This window comes from Phocoena phocoena, chromosome 3 (genome assembly GCF_963924675.1).
Source record: "Phocoena phocoena chromosome 3, mPhoPho1.1, whole genome shotgun sequence".
Taxonomy (NCBI): Eukaryota; Metazoa; Chordata; class Mammalia; order Artiodactyla; family Phocoenidae; genus Phocoena; species Phocoena phocoena.
Window position 1 is genome coordinate 167,857,194 of NC_089221.1, and position 9,794 is coordinate 167,866,987.

The window sequence follows — 9,794 nt, forward strand, 5'->3', positions numbered from 1 at the left end:
ATCACGGATTGGGAGCTTGTGCCGACATCACACACATCTCAGATTGTAATTAATCTGAGACCGGCTGTCAGGATGATTCTGAGATGCTGAGACCATGGGGTCTCTGGTGTTTGGCCGCACGCGCCACTGTTCCTAATTGCTCTGATAGAATTTGACTCCCAAGGTTGATGAGAGGCCCTGATCCTATATTATAAGGTGATCATAAACCAACCTAACACACAACAGGAGCCCCGAAGGGTTGTCTGCCCTCATCTGCTAGTTAAGAGTTGGGATATTACTGTTGATGCCAACTACCTCCAGTAGATCATATACTTGAATATGTTCTTCCCATATGTTATATGTTAATTCATTCGATCCTCTCAATAAATATCAAGGTATGCAATCTTATCTTCACCTTGATAAATAAGGACAGTGAGAATTAAGATATGTATAATGTCCAGTGCCACTTATATTTGATAAATGAAAGCCCATGACATCACTCACAGGACTACCTGATTCAAATCTGCAATTTTTTTCATACTCGGTACTAGCAAGAATTTGTATGTTCTATTAAGGTCATAATCTACAGACAAGTATTCATCTATTATAATTATACTTGAAGTACATGACTGTACTGGATTTTGGACACATACAACCAAACACATACATACACACACATAACAAAAACAAACAACAACAAAAACAGAAATCTAGCATCAGATTGGATATTGAATAGAAAGGATGTTGAACACAAGTAAGAGACAAAGAGTCAAATTATTTTAAAAAATAATGTGATATTAGAATAAGTGTTTAAAGAACGTAAATGTAATTTTTACCTTTTTAAATTAAAAAATATGTATTGAAAAGAAAAAAAAGAGTTGGAATGTTCAGATGTATTGTACCCACTGATCCTTCCCCATCGATGGAAAGATGCAGCTCTTTGAAAGCCAGGCTGTCATTAATGAAGCTGTTTTTTTTTTTTCCCTCCTCCTATTTGACAAGTTGACCATTTAAGTCGAGCCTAGTTGTGACGGGCCGCTTGGCTAATTTATTTATTCTCAGGGTGAAAGCCACATCTGAAAGCTTTGCTCTAAGACAAACAGCAACCTTGAAAAGAAATCTGGGGACGTCCCTGGTGGTCCAGTGGTTAAGACTCCGCGCTCCCAATGCAGAGGACATGGGTTCCATCCCTGGTCAGGGAACTAAGATCCCGCATGCTGAGCAGCATGGCCAAAAAAAAAAAAAAAAAAAAAAAAAGAAGAAATCTGTCCAGTGGCCTTCCTGACCCGGCTCCTGGGTCCCCGATGCACCCACCCACCAGTTTCTCTATGTCACACAAGGAAAGTAGTTGGGATTCTGGTTCTGAGCAGCACAGAGACTATGTGATGCCATTTGGTCAGTGCCCTCAAACATCCTGACGTCATGATCATAAATAGCTAACAACGGCTATTATCATAGTAGACAAAGGTGACAAGGCTGTTCGTTCACATACCAACACTCGTTTGCAACGGTGAAAACCATAAATCGAGGCCTCCACGGTCCAGGGCAGGCACTTCCTGGCATTTCTACGCCCAGTGAACTCCACCCAGGCAATTATGATCTGGAGGTACAAATATGGGACAAATGCTAAAATGAAGACTTTGCCCGGCATCCTGGCGCGGCTGACAGACTGTTCCTGTGATCCGAGGTCCTGCCTGAAGTCGGATGGATTCTGCTTTAATCAAACAGCCCACGGGAGGAAAAGTCACCCTAAACACCCTCTAAGAATCACTGGTTCCAGAGAATTTTTCGAAAATGATTGGTAATGCTAAATCTACGAGAAATGGAATTAGATCTTCCTTGGGTGATTAAGACACTTTGAGGTTTTCATGTCTTGGGGGTCATGATTAGGGGCCCCAGGTACAACTGGACTCAAAAGGGTACAAGGGGTAAAATTCCAGCTAAAAGAATGATGAACTAAACGTATGATATAATTTACTTATTCTGATCACTGTCTGCCTCCCCAGTAGAATAGAGGACAGTGCCTCCCACAACACACGTGCCAAGAAATCACTGTTTCACGGGATTTTATTTAGCCATAAAAAGGAACGAAATTCTGACACTTGCTACAACATGCACGAAATGTGAGGACATGGTGCTCCGTGAAAGAAGTCAGACACAAAAAAGACAAATACCCTCGGATTCCACTTCTAGGAGGTCCCAAAAGGAGTCAGGTTCATAGAGAGAAAAATTAGAATGGGGGGTTCCCAGGCGCTGAGGAAGGGGAATGGGGAGTTTTGTTTAACATGGACAGAGTATCAATTGGGGAAAATGAAGAGAGTTTTGAAGCTGGATGGTGGTAGTGGTTGCCCAACACTGTGAATGTACTTAATGCCACTGGATTGTACTCTGGTTAAACTGGTCAGTTTTATGTTTATGTCTATTTTACCGTTTTTGTTTTTTTTTTTTTGCTGAATCAAAACCCCACATGTGTTTAGTTATTTATTTTTGGCTGTGTTGGGTCTTCATTCCTGTGCGAGGGCTTTCTCTAGTTGTGGCAAGCGGGGGCCGCTCTTCATCGCGGTGCGCGGGCCTCTCACTATCGCGGCCTCTCTTGTTGAGGAGCACAGGCTCTAGACGCGCAGGCTCAGTAGTTGTGGCTCACGGGCCCAGTTGCCCCGCGGCATGTGGGATCCTCCCAGACCAGGGCTCGAACCCGTGTCCCCTGCACTAGCAGGCAGATTCTCAACCACTGCACCACCAGGGAAGCCCTACCACCGTTTTTTAAAAAAGAAATCATTGTTTATTTAGGGTGATGGAATAGTCCTGCCTCTTGACTGTGGCACTGGTTCCTCACATCTACACCTGGAAAACATTTCATAGATATATACACTCCCCTTTCCCTCACAAGAATGCAGGTAACAATGAGCAAAACCCAAATAGGGTCTGTCCCTGAGCTGATAACATTGTATCAATGTCTTGGTTTTGCCACTGGACTATGGTTACGTGAGATGTCAGGAGTGGGGGATGCCTGGTGGAGGGTACACAGGAAGTCTAGTTTTACAACTTCTTGTAAGTCTTGAACCACTCCGGAATAAAAAGTTACAGTCAATTCTTGTTATTCGTGGTAGGGACTGAATTAGCTAATACGGAACCACGGCTCCTATGGGAGCTTCTGGCTGCACTTTTGCCAACCATTCATCCTGTAACCTTGTTTTTATGTGTGTTTCTATTGAAAAACGCGTTAGTTAACATATACTGTTGATTCATTGACATTGAACGTGTGTCTGAATGAAGCTGGTCTAACACAGATTTTCTCTGTAAGGCCCACTGTAGCCTTCTTGCGCTTAAGACCACTAGACAGCACTTCAGCGCTATGCTTGGGGGCCCCTTTGCCAAATCACCAACAAAAAGCTCCCCTCCCCACCAAAAAAAAGGGCAAAACATGTGGCACCAAATACACTGCAAAAAGGACACGTGTTTGCAGTATGAACTGAAGCAAGAATGCAGGGCACGGCCTGTTCAACCTCAGCTGGGAACGTGCGCCTTCGTGATTCACATTTTTCACCGCAAGTGTCTCTGCACGTGACTGTGAAAACACCCCACAAGTACTGATTGGAGGGTTACAAATACATTTTAGCCAGTAGGTGAACTTGCAGAGACAGAATCCTGTATCCATACAATGGAATAGCGCTCATCTAAAGAAGAAATGAGATGCTGAAACACGCTCCCTTATAACTCAGTTAAGGCTGCTCAGCGGGTAAACTCCTGTGAAGGAGGGCTGCCTTTCTGCAGGAGAACAAGCCCAGTGATTTGTAGGTTTCACACCCAGTATGATTTAGTCATGCTGCGCCTGGCTCTGAGACAGACAGGAATCTGTATTTATCCTGCTCTCGTGTTCTCCTAAACCAGACAGCCATGGTGGGGCAGACAGTGGGTGGGGGGTCGCTGGGATCTGGGCTGTGCTGTGCGCACAGCCATCGAACCCGATTCGGAGCTTAATTAGCACCGTCTGCCCACCGCTGAGAGGTGCCATCGATCGGCATGCTCCTGGCCCGCTGCGGCAACCGGTCCACCACAGAGGGGACCCAGAGGAGAGCCAGGAATGACAATGAGAAGTGAACGGTGAAAATGGAAAATGTTCTTGGCCCAGAGGAAAAAACACACCCGTTCTCAGCCACAGACAGCAGCCTGTTCTCATGATATATATATATTTTTTAAACCTGTTTTGCCTCGGTTTCTTGAAGAGTGGTCTCTGTGAGCAAATCAGATGACTAAGCTGGTGTGACAGCTACAATGATCCCACTTTGGGATTTTACTTGGACAACAGACCCCACGCCACAAAGTTCAGGTTAATAGGGGCTAATTTCTAGCGTACTTAGGCTCCCGAGTGACCTGCAGTCTATAAATCCTCTGATACACAAGCACGACCCCATCAGCCCTTGGGGGAACCTAAGGACCCACGAGGGAAGTCCATGAACAAGACTTGATAGTTAAGAACCTGTTGAAAGTCATTTTTCAAGGAAACTCATTATGACATATCAAGTGACCATCTTAATTGGGCTTAAACTGTCCTTTATAATCTAGAAGCATACTGGCTTCTAGGAACACCAACTTCCAAGCAAGAATTTTATATTCTAACCAACAAGGACCTACTGCATAGCACAGGGAACTATACTCAATATCTTATAATAACCAGTAATGGAAAAAAAATCTGAAAAAGAACATATAGATATATATACGTATAACTGAATCACTTTGCTATACACCTGAGACTAACACAACACTGTCAATCAACTGTACTTCAATTTTAAAAAAAAGAATTCTATATTCTAAATGGCAGATTCCTCCTGCTGCTCGATGGGAAAGTAACTGGAAACATCTTTGGGAGGCAGCTGGGCCCGGGCACAGAGGTCCCTGCAGTTTTCTGCAAAAGGCCACGCAGGGGACTTCCCTGGCGGTCCAGTGCTCCCAATGCAGGCGGCCTGGGTTCGATCCCTGGTTGGGGAACTAGATACTGCGTGCCACAACTAAAGATCCCGCATGCCACAACTAAGAAGTCCGCATGCCGCAACTAAGACCCGGAGCAGCCAGAATAAACAAACAAATAAATAAATAAATATTAAAAACAAAAAAACAAACGAAAAAACCACCAGCCGCCCGGCAGTTTCAAAGGCTTGGCTTCGAAACAGCTGCCCCTTTTCTCATATTTGGTGAGGTCCTAGGCCCCCCTCCCTGCCCCCATTCTTTGTGTCTTCGAAGACTTTTCTCTCAGGCTGCGAGTGCCACCTGTCTCTGGAGAGTTCTAGCAAGCACGGGCTGCGGGCGAGTGTTCGAGAGACAATTAAGAAAATCTGATACCAAATGAAGTTTTCAGTTCACAGTTCCCAGCTTGGCAGCCACCTGGGAATAGACTAAATCAATGCCAAGACAACTCATTGATTTCTCTGCCCTGCTTCAGTTGGATGTTACAAAAGCAAGACAGCATAAAAAAGAAAAAAAAGAAAAATACAGGAGGGGGAAAAAAAAAAACCCCAAACCCCAAACCTTAACCCCATGCCTCAGAGGACAAAGAGAGAAAAAAAAAAAGATGAAAAGAAAAAAAAAAGGCATATTGGGGCTTAGAAGTGTGAGCCAGAAAGAATACTCTTTGTGAACCTGAAATTAAAAAAATACACAAGCCCCCCGCCCACTCCCAAATTACGTCAAACCCAGCAAACACCACTTAAAAAAGAATTGTGGGATCTTCCTGACTGTGTGTGCAGAAGACTTAAAAATCACAAAACAGTATAAAAGTAGAAATAACCTGTACTGCTACCACCCACAGTTAATTGCTTCTGGAATGAAGATTTATACGTTGAGAATTAATGTTTAATAATGAGTGATCTAGAGATCTGTGTTGAAAAATCCCTCATGTATAGCAAAAGGATAATATGGTAGCAAATATATATTTTTGGCGTAAATATCATGCAGGACATGTGGGTTATACCATCAAGCGATATGCTTGCAAATCACTATTCTACAAAATAGTTTGTATTATTCTATGGATAATTCCAGAAGTTAATGCAGAAAGAACCAATGGCCACGTCTGTGGGCATAAAAATGAACCTCAACCTAAACTTCATGCTTTTCACAAACAAGAATTCAAAATGGACCACAGATTTAAACAGAAAATGTAGAACTATAAGACTTTTCAGAGCTAACATAGGAGAAAATCTTCAGGAAATGGGGCTTGGATGGGTGAAAGAGTTCTTTGCTATGACACCAGAAGCCTGATCCACAAAAGAAAAATATATCTTTAAATTGACTTCGTCGTAATTAAAAACATTTGCTTGTGGAAGATCTGTTAAAAGGATGAAAAGATAGGCTACAGAGTGGGAGGAAATATTTTGCAAACGCCTATCTGATGAAAGACTAGCATTTAGAATGTATGACGTGCTCTCAAAATCCAACAGTAAAAATACAAATAACCCATTCAGAAAATGAGCATAAGAGATGAAGACTACATTTCACCGAATAAGATATACATATGGTAAAAAAGCATGTGAAATGATGTTCAACATCATTTAGGCATCAGAGAAATGCAAAACCACCGTGAGCCGTCACTACCAGAACGGCTAAAATAAAAAACGGTGATGATGCTAAATGCTGGTGAGGATGTGGAGAAACTGGATCACTCATACATTGCTGGTGGGAATGTAAAAGGGTACAGCCGCTCTGGAAAACAGTTGGGTGGTTTGTAAAGAAAACTAAACAACTGCATTCTTGTGTATTTATCTCAGAGAAATGCAAAACTCAGGTCCAGACAAAAACCTTTACATGACTGTTCGGAGCTGCTTTGAGGCCAGAACAGGAAACAACACAGATGTCCTTCACTGAGTAAATGGTCAGACAGGCTGCGGTCCACCCATGCCACGGAATACTACTCGGCAAGGAAAAGGAACTGTTGATAACACACAGCAACCTGGGTAGATCTCACGGGCGTTACACTGAGATAAAAGACAACCTCAAAAGGTCACCATATGATTCCATTTATGTAACATTCCTTTTCTTCTTGGCTGAACCGAGTGGCTTGCGGGATCTTAGTTCCCCGACCAGGGATCAAATCCAGGTCCCCAGCAAGGGAAGTGCAGAGTCCTAACCACTGGACCACCAGGGAATTCCCTATGTAGCATTCTTTATTTTTTTTTTTTTTTTTTGGTACGCGGGCCTCTCACTGTTGTGGCCTCTCCCGTCGTGGAGCACAGGCTCCGGATGTGCAGGCTCAGTGGCCATGGCTCACAGCACTAGCAGCTCCACAGCATGTGGGACCTTCCTGGACCAGGGCACAAACCCGTGTCCCCTGCAGCTGCAGGCGGACTCTCAACCACTGTGCCACCAGTGAAGCCCTGTAGCATTCTTGAAATGACAAAATTATAGAGATAGAGAAAAGATTTGTGGTTGCTGGAGTTATCAGTGGATGGGGCGGGGTGGGTGCATGAAGAGTGGGTGAGAATATAATGCAGAAGTTCAAGGGCAATCTGTGGTGATGGAACAGTCCTGGATCTTGAGGGAAGTGGTGGCTGTGGGAATCTACACATGTAATAAAATGGCATTGGACCAGACTCACATATTGTCCAGATAACAATTTCCTCGTTTTGACATCCTATTATATTGTAGTTACAAAGAAGTAACCAGTGGGGGAAACTGCGTGAGGGGTACACGTGACCTCTCTGTACCACCTTTGCAATTTCCTGTGAATTTGTAATGATTTCAAAAGAAAAAGTGTGAAACAAACAAAAGCATCACCACCAACAACAAAAAAAGAAAGAACACTCATGCCCAAAGTCGTAAACAGCTCTGGCTGCCATAATAAAATAACAGATTGGGTGGCTTAAACAATAGAAATTTATGTCTTACAGTCCTGGAGGCTGGGAAGTCCAAGACTAAGGTGCCAGTAGTTTCGGCCTTTGCTGAGGGCTTCAGATGGCCACCTTCTTGCTGGGTCCTTACATGGTAGAGAGAGTGCGAACAAGCTATCTAAGGTTTTTTCTTATAAGGGCACTAATCCCATCATGGGGGCCCCAACCTCATGACCTCATCTACTCCAATCACCTTGCAAAGGCCCCACCTCCTATTACCATCACGCTGGGGGGTTAGGGATGCAACATGGGAATTTGGGGGGAACACAATTCAGACCAGAACACAGTGAATAAAGCCGTGTTTCCTGCGAACTCATTTAATTCCAGAGCTTCTCTTATCACTCACTGGACACCTCAGCAGAAAGAACAAGCAGACTTCCTCTTTCTTCTCTCCCTTCATCTCTTAGAGGGAAGGCCAAAGGGCACAGCCTCTTAAGCAGAATTCCTGCAGAAGGTGATGGACACTCAACCGAGACCTCAGAGAGCAGTTCTGATGGTCAAGGAGGAGGGTCTGGGAATAGTGCTTTATAAGAAAGCACGCTTGGAGACATTCAGAGAGGGTTACAATGAAAACGAGAAATGCCCGACGACCTCATGGCGAGTCACCATAATTTGGGAGAAGAGACTGTGAGAGTATAAAAAGTAATGAGAGGGACTTCCCTGGTGGTCCAGAGGGGAGGACTTGGTGCTTCCACTGCAGGGGGCATGGGCTTGATGCCTGGTTGGGGAACTAAGATCCCACAAGCTTCGCAGTGTGGCCAAAAAAAAAAAAAAAAGAGCCACCCAACAGGATGTGGGGCTGCTCCACTGAGAGTGGCCAAATGCAAGACTTTGTCCTGGCTGGAAACCTGGGGACTTCATGCAGAAGCCTCTGCCAGGGGCCACCATGTAAAAGAGAAATGCACAAAGGTGTGGATGGTAAGAAATTATACCTGGCTCAGAGAGCTGCCAGACGGCCCTAGGCCAGTCATCCCTGCCTGTCCCTGACCTCATGGGAGAATCTGCCCTTATTGAGTAAATCCCCAACATCACCGCAAGACATAGAAAAAATTCACTTTGGGGACTTCCCTGGTGGCGCAGTGGTTAAGAATCTGCCTGCCAATGCAGGGGACACGGATTCAAGCCCTGGTCTGGGAAGTTCCCACATGCCGTGGAGCAACTAAGCCTGTGCACCATAACTACTGAGCCTGTGCTCTAGAGCCCGCGAGCCACAACTACTGAGCCCGCGAGCCACAACTATTGCGCCCACGCGCCACAACTACTGAAGTCCGCACACCTAGAGCCTGTGCTCCGCAACAAGAGAAGCCACCATAATGAGAAGCCTGTACTCTGCAACGAAGAGTAGCCCCTGCTCGCCGCAACTAGAGAAAGCCTGCATGCAGCAACGAAGACCCAACGCAGCCAAAAATAAATTTAAATAAATAAATAAATAAATTTTTAAAAAAAAAAAATTTACTTTGTTATTAGCATGAATGCTAAATACAGTCAGCCCTCGGTATCCGGAGGGGATTGGTTCCAGGGCCTCTAAGGATGCCAAAATTCCAAACTCCAGGATGCTCAAGTCCCTCACATGAAATGGAAAAGCATCAATACAGTTGACCCTTGAACAACACGGGTTTGAACTGTGCAGGTCCACTTACAGCGGATTTTTTTTTTCCCACTAAATATGTGCTATAGTTCTATACAATCCGTGGTTGGTTGAATCTGAGGCTGTGGAGCCACAGATATAAAGGGCCAACTATAAAGTTCTACTCAGATTTTCCACTGCACAGAGGGTCAGCGCCCCTACCCCCCACCCCCGCACTGTTCAGGGGTCAGCTGAATCTGCATAGAACCTATGCACACCCTCAGGTATACTTTAAATCATCTCAAGGTTACTTATCATACCTAATACGATGTAAATGCTAGGTAAATAGTTGGCTGTGAGCGCAGCAA